Below are 25,120 nucleotides of genomic sequence, written 5' to 3'. Positions count from 1 at the left end.
CTATAGAGGGATAAAGCTGATGAGCCATACAATGAAGTTATGGGAAAGAGTAGTGGAAGCTAGAATAAGGGCAGAAGTGAACATTTGTGAGCAGCAGTATGGTTTCATACCAAAAAAGAGTACTACAGATGCAGTATTTGCTTTGAGGATGTTGATAGAGAAGTACAGAGAAGGCCAGAAGGAGCTGCATTGTGTTTTTGTAGATCTGGAGAAAGCTGATGACAGGGTGTCCAGAGAGGAACTGTGGTATTGTATGAGGAAGTCTGGAGTGGCAGAGAAGTATGTTAGAGCGGTGCAGGACATGTATGAGGACTGTAAGACAGTGGTGAGGTGTGCTGTAGGTGTGACAGAGGAGTTCAAGGTGGAGGTGGGACTGCATCAGGGATCAGCTCTGAGCCCCTTCTTGATCGCTATGGTGATGGACAGGCTGACAGACGAGGTTAGACAGGAATCTCCATGGACTATGATGTTTGCAGCTGACATTGTGATCTGCAGTGAGAGCAGGGAACAGGTGGAGGAGAAGCTAGAGGTGGAGGTTTGTCTTAGAAGGAGAGGAATGAAGGTTAGCCGCAGTAAGACAGAGTACATGTGTGTGAATGAGAGGGACCCAAGTGGAAGAGTGAGGTTACAGGGAGAAGAGATCAAGAAGGTGGAGGATTTTAAGTATTTAGGGTCAACAGTCCAGAGCAATGGAGAGTGTGGAAAAGAGGTGAAGAAGCGTGTCCAGGCAGGATGGAACGGGTGGAGGAAAGTGTCAGGTGTGATGTGTGATAGAAGAGTTTCAGCTAAAATGAAAGGAAAGGTGTAGAAAACTGTGGTGAGACCAGCGATGTTGTTTGGTCTAGAGACAGTGTCACTGAGGAAGAGACAGGAGACAGAGCTGGAGGTAGCAGAGATGAAGATGCTGAGGTTCTCTCTGGGAGTGACCAGGATGGATAGGATCAGGAATGAGTACATCAGAGGGACAGCACATGTTACAGGTTTTGGGGATAAAGTCAGAGAGGCGAGACTGAGATGGTTTGGACATGTCCAGAGGAGAGATAGTGAATATATTGGTAGAAGGATGCTGAGTTTTGAACTGCCAGGCAGGAGGCCTAGAGGAAGACCAAAGAGGAGGTTTATGGATGTAATGAGGGAAGACATGAAGGTAGTTGGTTGTGAGAGAAGAGGATGCAAAGGACAGGGTTAGATGGAGGCAACTGATTCGCTGTGACGACCCCTGAAGGGAAAAGCCGAAAAGAAAAGAAGAAGAAGAAGATTCATTAATATATTGTTATCATTTACTTATTCAGTAAATCATTTTACTGAAATAAAGTAAATGGGACTAAGACAACGGGTTTACAGCCTTGATATGAACGTGAACATATTTATCACATATTTTGAAAAATTTATAGCAACTGTGACAACTGCTCATTGTAGTTTTCACCGTCATCTTTGAAACTTTTGAGACCATTTTGGAATCTTAACCAAAAGAGAGCAGTATTTAAGTAGGGTTTTTGCATTCACATCCTCCAAAAATCATCAATTTTTTTTGTCCCTGTCTCTGTCCTTTGATGAACTGGTGATGAACTTGTGACCCCCACCCCACTGGAATAGGCTGAATCTATAGGCTCTCGCCTCCAGAGACCCTGCAGTTTAAATCAATCTTAGAAAATGGATGGACAGACAGGGTAAAGTTTGGCACAAGTATCTGTGTTTCAGCGTTCATGTCCATCACTTTGTGTTTCCAACAGCAAAATGAGTTGAAACTGCAGAATCAGAGCCTGAATGTATAATTTATCAGACCGTGCTCACTAAATCTTTTTCAGCAACTGTTACTGGCATTATTTATCAACTGTACTGAGTCATCACACATTGAAACTCACAGCCCTCGTGGAAAGTTTCCCTAGGCGAGAATCAGATAGTTTTATATTTTGATACAAAAAATTAAAACAATTAGTACATTTTAGAGATTGGGGGCTGATTTTCAACTAAATAAATAATCAAGAATAATACATAATCTCTTCCATTCATAATTGATGCTAATTTTCTTCCATATTTATGTAAAATAGACATATGTCAAGTATATTATTCCAGTTTATACACATTTTATTATTCAAATTAGCTTAACGCTTTGACCAGTCCACTTGCTGCAAAGGATAAAGCATCTATCCTAAATCTATGTCTTCATGCAGACCTGGAGGTCGATCTGAAAACCAGCTACCTAACTGACAACTCAAAGGGGTGAAATCAGGATCAGGTCAAACAACAATACCAGTGTGTAGAGCACATGCCTCCACCGACGCCCTACTGTACATGTCTGAATCAGTTGTTACATCCATTTCCCACCTCATTACACAGCTGAATGGATACCAGATCAGGAGGTTGTAGGTACTTGTGGAGAAGGTATGTCATTACATCTGACTCTGTCTGCCTCACCTGCCCCCCACCCCCTCTCTGTCTTTCTCTTTTTCTTACTCTGTCCTTATCTTCATTGTATTTCTTTTTTTCTCACCCAACCGGTCAAGGTGGATGAACACCCTCCAGACTCTGGGTCCTGTCTGGAGTTTCTTCCTCAATGAGGGAGTTTTACCCCGCTGCTGTTGCTTATGCTCTGGAGGGTTCAGCTGGGTTTTTCTGTCTGTAAAAGCATTTTAAAATGTCTGTTGCCATGATTCAGCGCTTCATAAGTAAAACTTGATTGATTGATTGATTGATTGATTGATTGATTGATCCTCCCCAAATTTAATAGGTTGTTGTCTGGCCAATCCCCCACCTCTTACCAGGTGCCCAGTGTTTCCATGTGATTCTGATGGCAAACGGCACATAACCAAGCACACAATGGACATGGGTCAAAATTTGACCTCCTTGGTGGAGGGAAGTGACTGAGACAATCACAAGAAAAGAAGATACAAACCTGAAATTGTGCGGAAAATTGTGACAAATGAGGAAAAAAACTTACCTAAACTTAAAGCCCAAACCCTAACACATTCTCATGTCCCTTGTTTTTGTAATACTATCTGAAAAGAGCCTGAGTGTCCACTCTGGAAGCATACATATCAGCCATGCATGAAGGCATAGGTCAAGGTCATTGTACTTGGATTTAGCATGACAGTTTTAAAGACTTCGGTCCTTTTAACTTGGAGCCAGGCAGTAAAGACTGTCGATGACTTTTGAAGGAGTTCTGTCGACCTCAATGAGCCTCTCTGCGGGTTCTGCCAGTCGTGTGAGCAACTGTCACAGTGTTGACAACATGCACAGCTTCAGAAAAATGTGTGGAAACAAATTCAATTTATGCTCTCTGTAGTTATTCTCATGTGAGGGATAACAGCATGGCTTGGTTCACTGAGCTCATGCAGCACTGAGGCCGACCAAGCAGAGAGAACAGCAGCAAAATCCTGAGCTGCTGCATGAAAACTTTTTGGCCATATTCCAATTTTTGCTATTCATTTCAACTGATGAGATGACAGAGTTGGTGAGCTATTGGTGTTATTGGTGAGCTATTGGTCTTAGATGAATCAAAGTTCAATGGAAGACACAGTGAAGGATCTACATCTTAATGGAAGAAAAATTACTGGAAATGCAGACAAGGTGATGGGAGAACTGCATGAATATTCAAGTCGCACTGATTTTATCTTGTGGTGTGCAACAAACGGTAGTCGGGAAAAGAAAGTCATAGTCTTTGTAATAGTGTACTTTCCTGAGCCTCAGGGCCACCACAGTGTTATGACTGTAGCAAATGCATTTGACATTTCCGCCAGTGTAATAAAAATGTGCGAAGGATGAAGAGAACTGCTGACATTTATGGTAATAAAAAGAGTGGTGGGCAATGCTCTGTATGTGTTTGACCTCATCTCAGGAGGGGAGTTGACTATGCATTGCTTTTTGAAGTGTCCAGCTAAATGAAAAGAAACTGGTAAAATAATAATAAGGAAGAGAGGTGCTGGCAGACAAGGACGAGCCATGGCTGAAAGTTGAGAGAAAGGAACAAAAGAATGACATTCTGCTTGTCGCTAAAAAAAAAAAAAAGAGGAGACATTTGTAATCCCTGCTATCACCAGCAGGATGAAGAAAGTATACCAGGGAGCACGCATGACCTCTCTTAGAAGGTACAGGGCTTGCAGCATGTCCTTCAAGACTTCAAGGCACAACACAGGAAAGAGCTCATTTCAACGGAGGAAACATCACATCCTGATCCGGACAAAGCCGCAAGCATTAAAGGACATTCTGGTTCAGCAAAACTGAAGTAATCGGAGAAAATCATCAGCATGGGACAACTGCAAACATGATTAGACATTAATATTTTATTTACTTTTATTTTATTTACAGAAAACTATTCCTAATATTGTGAAAGGACTAAATTTAAAAAAAAGCATGGCAATAAATTTTTGGTGTGTTCTAACAAATATTTCTGAACCCATACGCATCCATCCCTCACAATATCATCCAAATAATTTCCAACATTAAATTCTGCACTGGTAAACTGGAATACAGTCCCTTTCAAATAAAACTCAAACTACTTTACACATTTCTGACCCCAATTACTTAGTCATGTCAATTCTGCTCACTAATAGTTGTTTCATATGAACATATTACCCTGGAATTGATTATCACTTGTATTTTTTTTTTATTTTGGAGTAATGGATGAAACTAATCTGCACATAAAGCAGGGAATAATTTCACAATTGTTACTATTTCACCTTCTTTGTTAAAACTCCACTGCATCCTAGTGAAGTATTAAGTGCACTGAAATAATATACAGAAATCCCTCGTGCATTCGCGCATCAACACACGCAGCTTCACCTCATCGCGCATTTTTAGTAGGCAGTCACGTGATACCGTACGCGCATTCTACTGCTATTTTCTTCACATTCACGTTCTAGTACTATATTCTCATGCTATTTTGACTTTCACTTTTTATTTTCATTTGTTATTTTATTTAATTTTGTATTTTAGTTTTAATTTAGTATATGTCCTGTTAGTGCTGTATGTGTCTGTTAGTGTAGTGTATGTCTTGTAATATGTCCTGTGTTGTCAGTGTTTCTTTTCCTCCTGGTGTTTATCCAGTATTGATTCATTATGTAATGCCTGAGCAGTGGATATGTACAATTTCCTCCGGGATTAATAAATTATCTATCTATCTGTCAATCTATCTATCTATTGGCTGATGGCATCCGGAAGTGCGCTGCGTTCCATGAGTCTCGGAACACAGCGCACCTCGACACAAATCAGAGTGTGGGAAAAGGTAATACAGATAGAAAGAGGTTTAATATCAGTATAGGGAGGGTTCATAAACATTTAAATTACTGTAAATAATAAGATAAATGGTTTGTTTTTGCGGGTGGTTCCTGGAACGCATTAACCACAAGCAACGAGAGATCACTGTACCTGATTTAAGTTTTGCAGCACAAACTAGTCAAAGGTCTGAAGGAGAATTAATTTTGCTACATGCACGACTATCTAATGGACAATCACAGTAATTCTTGAGGAAATCGCGGCTGTCACCACTGTAATCAGGGCCGGCCACGCTGTGAAGTAAGGAGCCCCCTCTTTTGGAGCAGTCCACATTCAAGGTCCCTTAGCTCGGAGCAGCTTCTGAGTTACATTCTGCTGTAAAATGCCCTTGAAAGAAAAGGCTTGAGAAACATTGGTCACATATTAGGTGGTTCTACATTGGCCCCACCTTGAGACAGAGGTAGATGTTACCACATTAACACCAGTGCCATTAATCTTCAAGCCATGAAATGACATGGGGCTCAGATGAACGCTGAAATGAAAAGTACATAATTTGCTGTTTGATAACCAGGTTAAATGGGCCTGGTGGCATTAATGGAGCCATTAACGCCACAGCATGGCAAAACTGGGAGTTCTTGCTCATATTAATTATAATCTTTGACAATGAAATGCAGTCTCTGTACAATGTGGTTTATCAGTACTTCTTAAAAAAAAGTTGGATCCAGGTTAATGCCATACTTTACTAGTAGAGTCTGAGGTGAGCAAAAAAAAATCCACCTGCATATACTCCAACACTGTTAGATATAATCAAATTGTGAGGTTCAGTTTGTCCCAGGAGTGATAAAGTGTTGTAATTTACCTTTGTGTGTATGTGTGTGTGTGTGTGTGTGTGTGTGTGTGTGTGTGTGTGTGTGTGTGTGTGTGTGTGTGTGTGTGTGTGTGCGCTCGCGCGCGTGGGGGGGGACACACGATGACACCATGTTCCCTCAAGCTGCCTCATCTACTTCTACTTTAAGTAGCAATTTCCTGCATTTCCCCAGGTTGGTGTTTGATGATCCCCAGAGAAGAGTCTTGTCTGTGCCTGCGCTGCAACTGTGTAGGTGGAGACATATAGTGAACTATGTTTTTTTTATATCCAAACAAAAGTCAGACAGAAAAAGTATCACCATGTCCCCAATCAATACTTAAACACCAGGCCTGACATTGGTCTTATGTGAGCAGTACCATGTTGTAGTGCAGAAGGATTCAAGGTCAAATCGGATGTCTGCACGACAGACAAAAGCATGAAAGAAAAACCCCACCGCTCACGTCAGTTATGGTAATGCAATGTATTCAGGTCACTCTTTATTTTAAACACCATGGTACATGCTTGCTGATCTTAGTTGTGTTTTGGGTGTTGCACTATTTACTCAGCCCCACCCATTGGGAGACAAGCATTGTGGTGCAGGGTCAGTAGACACTCTGCCTCCTCTTCCCCCAACTTGTAGCCTGAACTCCTCCATGTGACTGCATACATCTGAGTTAGGAGATATCCAAGACTGACTGTGCTGAAAAACTAAAGGAATTCAAAAACATACTGATCATGGGGATGTAACATATCACAACACTGTGAGGTGACTCAGTAAGAGAAACACTACAGTGATCTTTTTTGTCTTTATAGGGAAGTTGGACAGAGTATTCTTCATTTCTCTGGTGTTGCCACAGTGAGAGGTGGCAGGCTGGTGTGGGTGTTGTTTTTGCCCACACCAGTTTATTCCAGGGTAGGTGGCGGTCCCCCTTTACCCTCCTTAGTCTCCCAGGGAAAATCTATTCCCGGGTACTGAAGAGGAAGATTAGACTGATTGGTGAACTTCATATTCAAGAAGAGCACTGCAGCTTTGGTCCCAGTTATGGAACACTGGACCAGTTCTACATTTCCGTTGAGTGGTTTAGGGTTCATGGGAGTTTGCCAACCAGTCCACATGGGTGTAATGGTTTAGAGGAAGAATTTGACTGCATTTCTCATGGTATCTTGTGGGGAATGCTTGAAGAATATGGGATTCCAGGCACTTTACTAAGAGCTGTCAGGCCCATGTATGACCAAAGCAGGAACTTGGTTTGCATTGCAGTAAGTCAGACCTGTTCCAGGTGCATGTTGGACTTCGGCAGGGCTGCCCTTTATCACTGGTTCTGTTCATTATCTTTATGGACAGAAATTTTATTTGCAGCCAAGGGCCCAGATGTGGTCCGGTTCGGAGACCATTGAATTTCATGATGATGATGTTGTTCTCTTGGCTTCATCAAACCTGGACCTTCAGTATGTACTGAGGCAGTTTGCAGCTGAGTGTGAGGCAAGTGAGATGGGTTTAGCACCTCTAAGTCCGAGGCAATGGCTCTTGACCGGAAAAAGGTACTCAGCTCACTCATGTGGGTGGGAAGTCTTTGCCCCAAGAAGAGGAGTTCAAGTATCCGGGGTTCTTGTTCAGAAATGGGGGAAGGACGGAATACGAGATTGATAGAAGGATCAGTGCAGATGCCTCCTGGGTACCTCCTTGTGTGAACGCAGCAGTGCTGCTTGATGGGCGTTGTGGCAGAAAGGGGAACTGCAGGATAATAGTCAGTTATGATGACCGCATGCTTGTGCATATCTCCAAATATTGGTAAATCAAGTGCCCGTAAGTCGAATGGTTGTATCTTTTGGACTACCTGTAAACCCAACTATTTCTATGCAAATTAAAATAACTTGTTGGAATTAATGCATAAACAAAAAAAAGGAACTTCAGAATCTATATAGAATTAAGATAATCTCAGATCTAAGTTGACAACATTCCCTGTATCAATAACAACATGGCCCTACATTCCTGTTGACATCGTAATAGAATGCAGAGACAAACAGTTACAATGTGTCATGTAAAACAGCACCGCAGCTTTCCTCGTTAATCATCCCTAATAGCCATAAAGCGTGGCACGCAGTATGGATCTGCATCTGAGGAATGAGCCTGGATGACATCTTTCTCTCAGACATACTCCGCTGAGCTCTGCCATCTCTACACAGACAGCAAACTGAAATGATGGGACACAAAAGAAGCTGAAGATTGATGAAACAACCATCTGTATTTGTGTTATTTATGGAAAAATGTATCACCTGTGACATTATCGAGCCAGAACCACTGAGGGGAGTCCTGATGGGATTGCTGCTTATTTTCTGAGGATAAATGAAACCTTTTTTAGCCAATCAGGAGACAACTGTTTGGCATCATTCAAAGGCCAGAATTAACTTTGGTGCATTGTTTGATTTGTTTTGTTTACATTTACTACTAAACCACAGCGGGACTTCTTTTATAGATCTATACATCTACTGGGCAGAGATTAGTAACATGCCACAGGGCAGGGGAAGTATTTTAGGGAATGAAATTGAGTTCCAAAAAAACAAACAAACCACAAAACCTTTTCTTCTCTCCTAAATTAAATAGAAGGGTGGTAGGGATTTGGTGGTGATTAGAGTGAAAATTAGCAATAAAATTGATTTGAATACATCAGTATTTCTTTCTCTAGCGCCAAAAACTCCGTATTGACTTTTGAATTTCAAAATCTAATTTTTTACTCTCCCTGCCATTACAGTACATAACCATTCTGTATTGCATTCCATTGAAGAGTTCATTCATTCATTTTCCTCTGCTTTATCCAACGAAGTGGGTCACGGGGAGCTGAAGCCTATCCCAGCTGGCATAGGGTGTGAGGCGGGAGACACTCCGGGCACGACGCCAGTGCACCGCGGTCCATTGAAGAGTGACACATGAAATTGCATTATCGCCGTTTGTATTATGTCGCCATGTGACCGAAAGGGGCCTAAAAAGTGATTTTTATGTCTAATTTTTAAAATGTATCTGAATTACTGATGTCAACAGTTATTGTACAAATGTCGACAATTTTGCAAAAATTAACTACAAACGAAGAGACAACAGAACACACACACGCACACACACACACACACACACACACACACACACACACACACACACAGGAAAACAGTTGAATTTTGTGTAATACAGTAAAATTTTGATATCACTCATTTCAAATCTTACCAAAATTACAGAATGCATGGTTGTATACTGTATTGGCAAGACAATTAAAAAGTGCGAATGAATGAATGAATGAATGAATGAATGAATGAATGAATGAATGAATGAATGAAGCAGGAGATGTATGGCAGCTTTGCATGACAGGTACAGCCACCGCTACATCATGTAAAACACTGCATCTTCTTCTGAACTGAAGATCCATGAGCTCAATGGAGGTTTCCACAGGTTTGGTGTGTGTCGTGTGTGTCCCGTGTGTCGACTGTGTTGACTGTCATTGCAAACTTGGCATCGTTGAGAAACGTGTCGGTGCAATCAAATCTCCTGCTGATGGAGTGAGTGCACAAAGAAAGTACCCTGCCAGTGTTGTTGTGACTGGCCTGTTGCAGAAACGCTCTGCAGCGTTTCACTGGGAGTTTGTTCCATACTCTGACCCATCTACCAGAAAAAACACGCCTCTCCTGTGGCACCATGTGGTCAAACAGAACACACTTGTCTTCTCTGACAGTCTGAGTGTCTATAGCCTGGGGAAAGAGCTTTTCATGCTTCACTGTTTTAAAGGAAAGCAGCATCACTGAATGTGGAGGCAGCTGAGAGACTGAGTCCTGCTCTGTGCTGTGAGTGAGACTACAGCTCACTTTAACCTGAGTTAAATAGGAAAAACATTCAGGTGCCATTTATGAAAAATATTACAGTATTTTCCGTACTATAAGGTGCACTGGATCATAAGGTGCACCTTCAATGACTGGCCTATTGCAAAAAAATGCAGATTCGATTTATGCATTCTGCCCGGGCTGCTGACCAGATAGGCAACAGTGTGGGGGTTTTAGGTTGCAGCTGAGGGCTGAGAACTCATCTTCAAAGAATTTTAATTTTTTTCATATATAAGGCACACTGGATTATAAGACGCATTGTCGGTTTTTGGGAAAATTAAAGGCTTATAGGTGCACCTTATAGTGCAGAAAATACTTCCTTCTTTTAGTTTGGGCTTTTCCCTTCAGGGGTCACCACAGCGAATCAATTGCCTCCATCTAACCCTGTCTACTGCATCTTCTTCTCTCACAACCAACTACCTTCACGTCCTGTTTCACTACATCCATAAACCTCCTCTTTGGTCTTCCTCTAGGCCTCCTGCCTGGCAGTTCAAAACTCAGCATCCTTCTACCAATATATTCACTATCTCTCCTCTGGACATGTCCAAACCATCTCAGTCTGGCCTCTCTGACTTTATCTCCAGAACCTCTAACATGTGCTGTCCCTCTGATGTACTCATTCCTGATCCTATCCATCCTGGTCACTCCCAGAGAGAACCTCAGCATCTTCATCTCTGCTACCTCCAGCTCTGTCTCCTGTCTTTTCCTCAGTGACACTGTCTCTAGACCAAATAACATCGCTGGTCTCACCACAGTTTTGTACACCTTTCCTTTCATTTTAGCTGAAACTCTTCTATCACACATCACACCTGACACTTTCCTCCACCCGTTCCATCCTGCCTGGACACGCTTCTTCACCTCTTTTCCACACTCTCCATTGCTCTGGACTGTTGACCCTAAATACTTCAAATCCTCCACCTTCTTGATCTCTTCTCCCTGTAACCTTACTCTTCCACTTGGGTCCCTCTCATTCACACACATGTACTCTGTCTTACTGCGGCTAACCTTCATTCCTCTCCTTTCCAGGACAAACCTCCACCTCTCTAGCTTCTCCTCCACCTGTTCCCTGCTCTCACTGCAGATCACAATGTCATCTGCAAACATCATAGTCCGTGGAGATTCCTGTCTAACCTCGTCTGTCAGCCTGTCCATCACCATAGCAACAAGAAGGGGCTCACAGCTGATCCCTGATGCAGTCCCACCTTGAACTCCTCTGTCACACCTACAGCACACCTAACCACTGTCCCCCGTGAGGAAAATACTGTACTTTAATCACCTAGAGCAAGAATACCAAAGGACAACACTTGAGCTGGCCACAGAGAGATGATTTTTTGGTTTTAGAATTTATTACTTTCTTTGTGTACTGGCAGTGAAATAATTGTACTGCATTTTACACAAAATAGTTTTTTTGTTTTTGTTTCTCTTCATAACTTGTGACCTGGTCTCAGACAATATCTCTACGGTGAATAGAGCTCATCCAAGCTCTATTCACCATTTAATGGGACTTCATATATAACTAGTGTGAAATTATTTTAGGGGAACCACATTCATCAGCAAAAATCAAGTCTTGAACATGTTTGCAGTAATTTCTACTTCTTTTTCTTGGGGTTGCCTTTCTCCTCGTGTCTCTATCCTTCTCCATGTGGAGCTGCTCCCCATTCTTAACCCTCTTGGCTTCCAGCTGTTTCTGCCATGCACCAGCCTTTTATTAGCTATGTCAACCCCGACCTGTTCCCACCCTCTACCATTGTCTTCTGATTTAATTGTCTCACTTGATTACGTTGGGCATCATGATGGCACAGTGGGTAGCTCTGTTGCTTCACAACAAAAATGTTCCAGCTTCAATTAATTTGTATGTTCTTCCCATTATATATGGGTTCTGCCCAGGAATCTCTGGCTTCCCCCCACCACCAAAAAAATGCAGCTTTAGTGAATAACTCAAATTGTCCTTAGGTGTTAGTTTGACTGGTTGTTTGTCTTTCAAGTGGCTCAGTGATGAGCTGGTGTCTTATTCAGGGTGTACCCTACCTTTTGCATGTACCTAGCTGCGATACAAGAGCAGACCCATGACCCGTAAGGTGGATAAGCGATGATGATTGCAATCGTTTTGTCAACACAAAAGATGGGTGTACTTGATTACGTCTACCTGTCCCGAATCTTCTCCACTTAAGTTGTAACCCCAAAGGCAAGAATTGTAAACTGAATTAATGAGTGAATCCTCATTTCAACAAATGACTCTGAGGTCTCTGAAAGTAATAAGAATGCTAGTTGAGACTCAGTACAGCAAGTGGTCATTGTTGAACTGCGCATGTGCGAGCTAGCCACAAGTTTTCATCTGCTCCGTTGTATGTCTTCTGTTTTTATCGTTTTTCTTTGTCTTATCTAAGTCTTTACCTTTATTTACGTAACCACAATGGATTGCAGTGTTTTCATGTACTCCAGAGAGCAAATGCTGTCCATGAAAGTCAGAGGACAACCCGGGATACGCAATCTCATCCCCACTGAGATCCAGCGGCGATACAGAGGGAGCCGGGGAGGTAAACAAAGGCAGGCTAGGCTAGCGGCTAGAGCTAACAGCCGCCGGCGGGTCAGACCCTCGGTTCCCTCCGTCATCATGGGGAACCCAACAAGGTGGACGAACTGACGGCGCTGTGCAGGACTGAGCAGCGCTACAGGGAGACCAGCTTGTTGGTGTTCTCAGAGATGTGACTGACGGACTTCGTTCCCGATGCTAACGTTGGACTGACCGGCTTTTCCTCCGTACGAGTGGACCGGGACACGAACACCGCTGGCAAGAAGGGAGGTGGTCTGATCATCTACACCAGCGGTTCCCAAACTTTTCAGTCCGCACACCCACTTCTATCTCCCGACTTAGCTGATGCACCCCAATGCCCAAAACATGAAAAAAGAAAAGAAAAGGCGTAGTCTTTATAGCCATATAGGTATCAAGTTTAATAATATGGGCTCCTGTTAACACAGAATAGATTGTGCAATAATGGGCCTAATGATCACTCACCTTAGAAACGGTGGGGAGAATAATAGTAACAATATAAACATGACAATAATAATATTTTAAGTCAAAATGGTCGCCAAGCGAGCCGACTACAGATGAGTAATGAACAGCAGTTATTACTATGCAGGGCTCGAAATTAACTTTTTTTCTTGGTAGCACTGGTGCTCCCAAATTTAGAAGTTAGTAGCACCAGCAAAGACTTCAGGAGCACCTACCCAAAAGCAAGGCAGTGACGGAGTGATAGACACGCTCCGTCCATCTCTGTTCCTCCTCCCTCCCTCGCCCAGGAGAGCAGCCACAGCTGCGCTCCCATTGGTTCCTGGCAGGACCACAGGAGCGTGGTCTCACAAAAAAAGATGCACCAGATTTTTTTCCCTAGTCGCACCGGTGCTCCAAAAATATATTTAATAGTTGTACTGATAAAAATTTGGGCGCATATGCAACCAAAATGGGCGCAATTTCGAGCCCTGCTATGTAACAAATAGGCCTATTTAACAAACTGTAACAGTTATTAAATGGTAACAAATATGCTACTCTGCCACAAAGAATCAAAATAACATAGGCCCAAGTTCAACATCATATTTTCTCTTTTGAGTACGAGTCTCATTGTGTTCTTTACCACCGTCTCCCGATGAAGTGCCTTTTCTGTGTTCTGTGCTCCTCATTTGAGTTTCCCCTGTCTCGTCATCATCACCCTCTTTTTCCTGCTGGATTTCTTCAGCCTGGTAGACTGCACAGCTCTCAGTTGCGCCAATGTATCCTGTCCTCTTTCATTTCTCCAAGATTTAATACCGGACAGACTGCCCGTTTTCAACCAGTTATGCATTTCGGCATATTATTGTTGTTGCTATCACAACAAGCTAGCACATAGAGAGGAGAAAGCCAAGTGCATTTTGGGTATTTTTTATTAATTTAACATTTTTCCAAAACGTTTTTTAATGGAAAATTACAAATGATTTCCGTGAATGAATTTAAATATTTAAACTGTTAATCCTCCATTAAAAGTTGTTTAAATTATTTATTTAGTTATTTATGTATTTCAAGGTGCTCAGCTGCCATTACACTCGCGCACCCCCTAGCGGCAGCTCGCGCACCACACTTTGGGAATCCCTGATCTACACCAACAACAGATGGTGTCACCCAGGACATGTGACCGTGAAAACTACGCTGTGCAACCGGGATCTGGAGCTAACAGCTGTTAGCATCAGGCCCTACTACCTGGCGCGTGAATTTTCACACGTCATTGTCCTCGCCAAGCGGAGACGCCCCACAGAGCTCAATAACTATCGACCAGTCGCTCTCACCTCGCACGTGATGAAGACCCTAGAGCGACTGGTCCTGGAGCTCATGTGTCCCCAGGTGCAGCGTGTGATGGACCCTCTCCAGGTCACCTACCGGCCAGAAGTTGGGGCTGACGACACCATCCTGTACCTCCTCCACTGGGCCCTCTCCTACTTGGATGTCGGGAGCTGTGCGATGAGGGTGCTCTGTTTTGACTTCTGGAGTGCCTTCAACACCATCCAGCCCTGGCTCCTGCAGGAGAAACTGTCATCCATGGCTGTGGATCCCTATCTCGTGAGCTGGATCATGGACTATCTAACAGACAGACCCCAGTACGTCCGTATGGGGAACTGACTGTCATCAGTGGTGACCAGCAGCACAGGGGCCCCACAGGGAACGGTACCTCCCGCCTTCTCTTCACCCTCTACACGACGGACTTCCAACACAACTCGGATATGTGCCACATGCAGAAGTTCTCTGGTGACACTGCAATCATGGCATGTATCAGGTGATGGCATGTATCAGGTGATGTGAGGGACTTTGTGGGGTGGTGTCACTGAAATGAGCTTCAGCTAAACATCTCCAAAACCAAGGAGGTGGTGCTGGATTTCCGGGAGGCACCACCCTCCCCACAGCCAGTAGTCATTGGGGGTACGGAAGTGGAGGTAGTGGGGACTTATAAGTACCTGGGGCTGCAGCTGGACAGTAGACTGGACTGGTCGCACAACCTGGACTGTGTATATAAGAAGGGTCAGAGTAGGATCTACTTCCTAAGGAGGCTGACCTCCTTCAACATCAGCTCAGTTATGCTAAGACTGTTTTACCAGTCCATTGTGTCCAATGTGCTGTCCTACGCTACTGTGTTTTGGGGCGGTGGTGCCAGGAATTGGAAACTGAGTGACTTGGCAGGCTCATCAGGAGGTCTGGTTCTGTGATCGGTCAGGATCTGGACTCTGTACAGACTGTCCTAGAGAGGAGGACTATGTCCAGGTTTAGATCAATCCTGGGTAACACCACCCACCCCTTGCACACCACCTTTGCCCAGCAGAGGAGCTCCTTCAGTGGCAGACTGCTGTCACCGAGCTCCTCCATTGAGAGATTCAGGACCTCCTTTGTGCCTCGTGCCATCAGAGGGCACAACCACTCTCTCAGAAGGAGGGGGGCCGAAGCCGCAGGGTCACCAAGGTCGGCTGAGAAGGGATAGACAAGGGGGGCCTGGGACGCACTGGGGATGCACTGTGGGATACTTTGTGGGGGTCCTTAGTGTCAGTTTACAGCTCGGTTCATCGCCGTGTTTCTGATCATACATCGTCTACACCCAATGCTTCTTTCTTCTTTCATGTCCCTATGCTTTCCTTTTATTTTAGGTTCTTCTATTTTTCTGTTGTTATAATTATGTCAGTATGTAAATAATGTCATTTATACAACGTCTTTTGGCTGTGCCATTTTTCTCTGTCACTGTTATGTGTATTTATTGTGTCTCTTGTGAGCAGATGTCACCTGAATTTCCCTTGGGGTCATAAAAGTATCTATCTATCTATCTATCTATCTATCTATCTATCTATCTATCTATCTATCTATCTATCTATCTATCTATCTATCTATCTATCTATCTATCTATCTATCTATCTATCTATCTATCTATCTATCTATCTATCTATCTATCTATCTATCTATCTATCTATCTATCGATCTATCTAAAGATTCTTAAGGCAGCTTTTTGCCCCCAACCCTTGGGTAACTTCTAGCAGTTCGATGGTCACTCTTGGCCTGGCTGGCTTGATGGTGGATCCACAAAGTAGAAAGAATGAAGCTGCAGACTCCTCAGTAAATTTTATAAAAACTTTGTCATGATATTACGGATGTCCTCAAGATACAAACATTTGACTTACAAACATTCGTACGTACGAACAACTATGCACTGCCATGTCCGATTACTGTAGTTCTTCTTTCTGCTGAAACCCCCACTGAGCATCGTAGCATTAACATCCCATAGAATAACATTTTCATAGGTCAATTTAAAATAATTCAGACTCAGTGAACAGTTTGCTCTGATGTCACTTCCTGTGGTCTTTTCTTCTTTCCTGTTGGCGTCATCTGCAGCGTTTCCTCCTTCTTTTCTCCACATCTCTGTGAACTACTGAGCAGGAAACAAACCCACAATGCATTTCTGTTCATGGAGACGTTCACCAACATGGAGACTGAAGACAATTCGGGTCAGGATGAAAGTTAGAGCAGCAATGTAGACGATAGACTAACTGTAAGGAAACTCTGTCACTATCTGCCTGTTAGTTCATATTTTATTAATTATTGACGTCGTCCTCCTGTAGGAACTAAATGATGTAGGAACCAATGTTGGAGGGTTAGGTTTCTACCCAGAAGCATTAAGAGTTTTGAACTCTGAATGTTTTGCTAGTTGATGTTAACTATTGGTGGAGTTAACTGAGAAACTTAATAAAAGAAATAAAAGACTAAAAAAATATAAAGGGGCATGTCTGACTTTTGCAGGAAGTGACATCAGCGTGTCGTTCACGTCAGTGTGGAGGAACACCTCAGCGGATTAAAGCTGGGCTTAGCCTCTACAACCCCCAGGAGAAAATTCATTCAGCAGAGGTAGAGATGGAAAGACCAGGTGGTGGTGGTGGTGGGAGGGGATGATGATTCCCCAAATTACACCCTGGCTATTTTGTGTCAAAAACCACCTCTATAAGATGTCACAAGAGGAAATCTTGGATTCAAGAACTGTATGATAACCACTTTAAAGCCTATTGATATTGTGGTTGTTGGTTTGGTGAGGTCAGATAAAGTAAAGATAACCTGGGTGTCGCACCCATAACTCAGCTCATACAAGACAGATCTAACAGAATCAGACAGCAAACTGGAAAAAAAGAAAATTCTCTTTATTGTGTCAACTGATGAAGACCAAAATAAATGCACGCCAAATATATGAACAAAAGATAATATATGAGCCCGCCAAAATGAACAAAAGGGAGGCAGCCACCACTGTCCAGCACACATCGGACTCGTGGAACAAAGTTCTCCCCTCGACCCTAAGAGAAGACAAATAAAACCTAGAGAACAGAAATTAAGCCACTCAAACTGGACTACTGGACCCATCAGAAATACAGAGGAGGAATATTAAAACACATGAGGTCCCACATGATCGCCACCAAGGTCCCCTCTCCTGCAGAAGAAGATGATGAAGAAGAAGACTTCAGTGAAAACACATTAGAGCTTCATGGGAATGACACCCCTTTCATCTTAAACAAAATCCCTCCTGTAATATGTTGAAAATGATTCTCACTGATGTTCAGCATCAGTGAGAATCATGCTTTTAACGTCACTTCAAAGATGTTTAATCCAACTTGATGGGATTAATACCAAATTTAAGATGAATTTAGCTCACTATTCACAGCATTTATAACTCATAATACTTATGGACTTGTAAAGGTTCTCATTCGATATTGGACTCAAATCCATGCTGAGTGAAATAGAACATTATATTCCAAGAATGTTTAAATCTAATCGCAGCAAATATATTTCATTGGGGCAGGTGTACCAAACAGTAGAGCCCTCATTCTGGAATAAAGCTCCTCCTTTCATGACTATTCTTTGTAATTGATTCTTATTCTATATAAATGAGCTGGAATGCACCGACATTCACTTTTCACAAGTAATTTGGTTGAACAACTGAATGATTTCATGAGCATGAAAAGTAAGGTAGTTTCATGATGATGACTCTACCGATGAGGAGGGATACATGTATTCACTGTCACCTGATGGTATCTAGAGAAGTGGATAGTTAGGATAGTTTCTGAGGGGTAATTGTCTATAGGGCAGTTAACTGACAGCCCACCAGTGAACAAACTGTTTTCTCTTCCTACAGATTATAAATGCACATTTCTAACAGTGGGTTAGGACTTGGGCTGGGAACTGGGAGGGGCGCCGGTTCAAGTCCCATTACAAACTGGTGTGGACTGGTGGCATTAGAGGGGTCAGTCTCCCTCCAAGATACTGCCTAACCATAAATCCTGTTAGTGGTGAAGGCCTCATCCTGAATGTGTGCACTTTTTAATATACATACGATTTTTGATTAAAGCTGACCTCTTAGTTTTTATTTGGTTTTTGTGTACAAAAAACACATTGTGGAAGAAGCAAGTTGAGAATATTCAAAATACCCACAGAGGGTTTGTTATTTAAATGCAATTTGATCAGAAAAAGAACTTAAATGACTGTTTTGGAACCAAGAAATGAAGTAGTTGCTGACATATTTCAAGGACTGACATGGTGGATGAACTGGCTAAGGTTACCAACCCATTATTTACCTAGGACGACTACCTTTGGAGAGGTTCAACTAAAGGAAGAGTCCATAAAGCAGGACACAAATTCAGGTTACATTCACTTATGGGGTCAAAAGGTCGTGAAACCAAAGCTTCACCGACATATTTATAAGTAGTTGAGACAATTTTAACACCGATTCTACAGCCAGACGTGTTTTGTTCCGACGTGAACTCGATATCGTGTCTTACAATAATCTGGATATGGCAGAAGTAGGACGTCCAACTTTGCTAGGTCACCTTGTAAAGAACAAACTGTTTTTTTTATTTTTTTTAATATCGCTTGGATGGAAAAAACAGAACACGAGCCCCTTTCTTTCAAGCACAGATAAAAATTCCTGGTTGCTGCCATGAGATGACATGAAGAGAGCATGTCTGTGACAGGAAATAAATTATCTCCATCTTGTCCTGATTAAGCCACAAGGAATGGTGAGAAATGTGACAGTGGATGTCAGAAAACCAACCAGAAGAGAAACTCAGCAGTGTGCGTCTATGTGTGTGTGTGTGTGTGTGTGTGTGTGTGTGTGTGTGTGTGTGTGTGTGTGTGTGTGTGTGTGTGTGTGTGTGTGTGTGTGTGTGTGTGTGTGTTTACCCTTCTGTGTAGAGTTTGCATACAGGATCCCTGCTATTACTCTGACGTCCTCCCAAACCCAGAAATATGCACTGGAGCTTTACTAGTGACCAGCCAACTCTGAACCTGGACACATCGATAGTTTCACCTGTTTGAAACAGGAACTCAATATTTTGTGACATAATTTCAACTCCATAAAGAGTTCACAGTGTGGTCTCCACTTCATGTTCTAGAACAAGGGTGTCAAACTCATCTTCTCTGAGGGCCACATCAGCATCACCGCTGTCCTCAAAAGGCCAGATGTAACTAATAAATGTAACTAAATGTAATGTAACATAAATGTAACTACTCCTTAATGTTAAATAACTTCAAGTTACAAAAATTACAGTTACACAGAAAAAAACCTTGTTTGCTTGTTTCTCTAACATAAATCTTTTTTCATTTGTCAGGCTATGAAACTCCATCGATCAAGGATCAAACTATCAATGAAAAAAGAAAAATAACATCAAACACAAGTTAGGACGTTAACTTTGTTGAAAACATTTTTGTCAAAGTTAAAATGGGCTGAATTACTGCATTGTGGGAAACCTAAGTTAAAGCACACTATTGACCTATTTGTTTTTAGACACTCTGACCTTTTATGCTCTTGTGGGCCACATTAAATGATGTGGAGGGCCACATTTGGCCCCCCTGGCCTTGAGTTTGAGACATATGTGCTGGAACATAATGCTGGTGTTTAACAGTTGCACACGTGAAGTTGTCTTTATTTGTGATTCATTGCAACTCTTCTTTATTTATCAGTGTGTCTTTGTGCTGCTACAACATGGATTTATTGTATCACATATTCATTATTTTGTACACCTAAATTTATGGTTCCATTTTGGTTTTCTTCTGCTTTATATTTCAAGTCAACAACTTGAGAGCAGGAAAGTTAATCAGTGATATCCTGCATTTGGTCGTATTTTAGTCCCAGCACGTTTTGACAGACACTAGATAAAGACTTGTCAGTGCAGCAATGTTGTTTTCCCTCCTCATCGAGCATTTCCCTCCAGGCAAAGCTGTTCTGTGCCAAACGAAGAAATAAGCCCTCTGTCTCAAATGCCACTCGTCAAATGGATTTGACTGACACAGATTGCAGAGGATAAAGTTTTAGACCACAAATTTGCAGCCTTATGTACTCAGCAAATCTTGCCTACCAGTGAGGCATAAAGAAATGTCGTGTTTCCTCACGGAGGTTAACTTTGGTGAAAACTTTATCTTACAATTCACTTTTTCTATTTTTTAAGGCTGAATGTGAGAGTGTCTTCAAATACCATCCTTTCTAAAGCAGCCTTCTACTTTACCTCCCAAATGAGAAGATCCAGTTTGTGACCTTCTGATCTGAGTTCCATGATCCTGTGATCCACGAACATCCTAAAACTGAGTTTACAAAGAAAAAGTGTCGTATTTTTTCAGTTAAATCAGCTGTTGGGACACAGAAGGGAACCCAGAGTGAAGAACTACATCCATCCCTGAGACCAGATGACACGATTGTTCCCTCCACAACACACGGATGGATATACAACACACACCAAGGACCTGTAGGCAAGCAATTTTATATACAGTAGGAGGCAAAGGGTGTTGGGCAGTGGTGAGCCCCAGGTGGGCGGCTTGTGGAGGTGCCTTGCTCAAGGATGCCTTGACAGTGCTCAGAAGGTAAGCTGGGACCTCTCACTGCCAGCTCACGCTTCAAATGTTTTGGCTCACATGGGTCTCGAACCAGCAGCTTCTGGTCTCCAGCCCAAGACTTGGTGGACGGAGCCACCCGACAGTTAGACCAACGCTGATGACAAGTAAAGAGAAAATAAAAGATTAACTTTCAAACAACAGCTAAGTGTCTTTTAAGCACTTTAATATGTCTGTTGATGTGATTAAGCACTATAAAAATAAGAGCTGATTGATTGATTGATTGAACTAAATTATAATGTAGAAAAAATAACCCAAGTATTTGCTTCACTGTTGCTCGTCTGCTGTAGAATTGCTTCTTGGGAAAGAACAGAGTTCATCTGCTTTTGCAGATCACCTCTTGGTTGTAGATTTCAGCTGTTCTGTTGGGCGCCTTTATTTAGCCCGCTGTCACTGTAGTGCCTCAGGTAATTGTGCAATAGATCTCTGCCAGATGGTGACCCTCTGCCAGTGATGCAGTAATGGGGACTGGACTCTGGCAGGTTAATATTCTCTGACTCTGTGAGAGATTTTCCAGGAGGTCCTCACTCTTTGATGCAGTTTAAGATCCTCGGTTCTCAGCTGTGCGTGTTTGTTTACCCCAACATTTTCTATTTCTACCCTCAAAACCTCACAGAAACTATAGATGTAGTCTTCTTAGGTAATAGTTTCATCTAAACCTGTGGTAATGAGCACAAACTGCCAAGAATACCCAACGACTGTACACTACCTCATCTTAATTCTTCTACCTAACGTCCTTTTTTTTATTTACAGCTCATGGCTAACATGGGCCACTCATCCTCCTACTTCATCCACGTTCTAATTCCCATCATCATCTTTATAAAAAGCAGGGGCATTGAGAGCAGAACATCCTCATGTCAGTAAATTGCAGCAATTTTGATGTTGGAAATATTTCACCTGTGATGAGCTCTGTGCCAAAACATGTTCCATAGAGAACATCGCTCTTCCTCGAGGAGTTAATAACATCTGTGTGCATCTGTGGTCTGGGTGAAGGTCAGCACCGACATCATTTTAGCGCTGCTCTATTTCAAGTTATCGCTAATGAAAGGGAGTAGAGATACCACTCAGTGTCAGAGGAACACACACACACACACACACACACACACACACACACACACACACACACACACACACACACACACACACACACACACACACACACTGATCAGAGGACACAGCTTTTTAAGGCCTCAAAGTTAACCTTCAAAGGTCACTGAAAGGAAAACTGGCCAAATGTAGGACCTGTTTCTAAACTAGACATGATCGTGTAACTAAAAATATTATGTTATACATGGCTGCTGTGAAACAAATGTCACACGAAAAAATAAAACTGATGAGACAAATAATTTAAAAGAAATTAAAGATGATGCATACACAACAAAGTGTTTTCAAAAAGACTCTAATTAAATGACAGGAAATGAAAAGTAAATGTTGAAAAAAATGGTCTGAATTTGAAAAGTCAGAGCTTTTCAACCTAGTCTGATGGTGATGAAAATTCTGAATAGAGTGGTTTTATTTTTACACAGTAAGAAATTAAAGACTTAATTTCAGAATAATACAGATCTTGTTTTTTCTTGACAGCATCCATCCATCCATCTACTCATCCATCCACCCACCCACCTATCTTTTAGGTATACTATATTATTTCGAATATAATGTTGTGACTTTGTTTGTGACACAGCAGTTGTGGCTTCATCCACTTCATTTAAAATCACAAAAACCCTGTTAACTCAATATTAATGACAATATCACAACTTTTGTCACTTACAGAAGAAAAAGCAAATGAAGGACGATGGGAAGTTGCCTTACATGCCTGATGTGTTCACAGCTGTTTTGGAAGGACACTCTCAGAGGTGGGATGAAACGCTCGCAGCCCAGAGAGATGGTGGATGAAAGCTTGTGGAGGCGGCTTAATTCTGCCCCTCTGCACATCTGGCTGTTTGCTGTGAGAGGTGGGCATGATTGTTGGATCAGTTTGGAAAGTCACCACTGCCAGAGGAAGGATTTGACAGTCACTATTTGACTTTGTTTCAAGTTAGTGGCTAAAGTATTTGGATGCTATTCTCAAAATATAATAATTCCACAATGTGAAAATACTCCGCTGGAAAATTAAAAGTCATGCATTCAAAATAATATTTCACCAAGTTAATGAAAACATATATAAAGTACCCACTGTGCAGTAGATGCTGCTGTCAGTGCTTTAGTCTTATATGTAATGTGTTTGGATTATTATTGCTGCTGCTTTAATAGGTGTGTTGCAGTTTGCTGCTGATTGAGGACAAAGCTTTAAAAACTGATAGCAATCATAAACTTACACCAGACAGCTATGGTGTGGCCCTCGTCTCCAGGAACCCACGGATCCTAAATTGCTGTGAACAGATGTTATTTTCACTTTCAGGAGCTGAAATCTTCACTTGTAGCATCTAAAGTTAAAAAAAAATGTTACGTGTAATCTGAGGAAGGTGCTAGATGAGATCAAGTTGTGAGTTTGGAGCTTCTTTCTCTGTGTGAGACACAGCTTCCAGCTAGCAGACAGAAATTTCACAGGTTCTGGTTGATGTCTTTAGTCGGTGTATGTGCACAAGAGCAATCCTGTTCACCGTCCTCAGACGTTGTGTCACTTGGAGGACACTGTGAAGAAACAGGTGCAAAAAAATAAAAATCAACATTTGTCAAGTAAAATAGGAATCTCTGGGCTTCAGCAGACTTTCATTACATAACACAAGACCTGAGTCTTCATTCTGGATCATTTCTTCCTTTAAGTGTTTCAAACACATTATTTTAACACAATTTCCATCAATGGGCGGTGGTGACTCAATGGGTCCATTAATAGATATCCTCTGGAATAATATCAATACCAAATATCAGAATCTGGACAAAGTGGTGGGAGCTGTCTCACTTGTTGCAAAAAAATAGCAACTATTCAACACCTGACCGACTTAAAGCTCAAGCAGCTCCGTTAATGAGAATGTACGTCCAGGACTCGTTTGACCTTTCTCTTAAAAATACAGCAGAACATATTGTGTTCAGTTTGACCGCGTAGGTGAGGATCTGTGGCAAGGTAATCAGCTGCTGGCTCGGCCTCAAATAAGTGCAGTCCTGCGTGAGTTATATTAATAAAGCACAAGATATGTTCAAGGTTATTACTGCTTATGTAGATGGTGGAGGTAAGGCAGTGGAAATTGTTGAGGGAGGGAAACAGGAGCTTCTCATATTACTTCTCTCATCATCCTTCCCCTTAACCTGTGTCACACCTTGACACTTGGGGAAATATGTGTCTGAGATGTTGTATTTATGTATGTGTGTGTATTTATCAGAGACTTCTCAGATAAAAACCCAAAATTACTTCACGTCTATTTTCTTTAATGTGTTCCAACAGGATTTAACATGTTAGGACAACATCAACCATGAGATGCTTTCACGTCACAGTGCTTTTGATAAAGACAACTGCTCTTTATCCAAGTTAAATGATTGCAGCATTGGCATGATTTGGAACTCCGTACATGAACTTGTATTTACTCTGATCTACTGAATATTTCATGTTAGGCGTAGACACAGCATTACTCAGCATTGTCCACTATGTCATGCAGTGGCTAATGGGGAGTGCAGTCTTGACTGGCCTCAGTCATTCCCCATTAAGTTTCAGTCTTTTCCTGTTTGTGTCTGTGCTTGAGGAGAATGCTGATCCCAACACACAGCCACTAAATCTTTTCACTGGTGTCCTACACCCCCAAAAGTCTCCTCAGCACATACAGGCAACACTTGCCCCTCTTGTTCTAGACATTTGTTCAGTTCAACGTCCAAATCCTTGATGTTCACTGATGCTGCCTTAGGCATCTTCTGATGGACATGAATCATCAGCTCCTTCATCGTGTTAGTATTTATCTGCAGGTTATATCTCATTATAAATCATGATAAATTATTTGTTACACATACCTGTTATCCCACTGCACCCATGCAATCAAAGGCCTACGCAAACAGTGTGTTATCTGTACAAATTAAACCTCTTGAAATAAAAAAATGATTTGTGATATTGGGCAACATTCACATGGACTGTACTTTATCCTAGAGAGCAAATCATGCTGTCAATACTTGGCTTCCAGCTCACAGAAGCGTATAAGAATCAGATGTTTTACCTGTTGGCAGATTATTCTTCACTGCACCATTTAGTTGTTTTACATTGTAAGTTTTCTGATGTGCCACAGCTAAGTTCATGATATAGTTTGGAATTGGACATAAACATTGTTAATAAGCTTTGTTCCATAGTC

The sequence above is a fragment of the Antennarius striatus genome, chromosome 19, assembly GCF_040054535.1.
Source record: "Antennarius striatus isolate MH-2024 chromosome 19, ASM4005453v1, whole genome shotgun sequence".
NCBI classification, from domain to species: Eukaryota; Metazoa; Chordata; class Actinopteri; order Lophiiformes; family Antennariidae; genus Antennarius; species Antennarius striatus.
The sequence above is the reverse complement of the archived record's forward strand: the minus strand, read 5'-3'. Positions refer to the sequence as shown.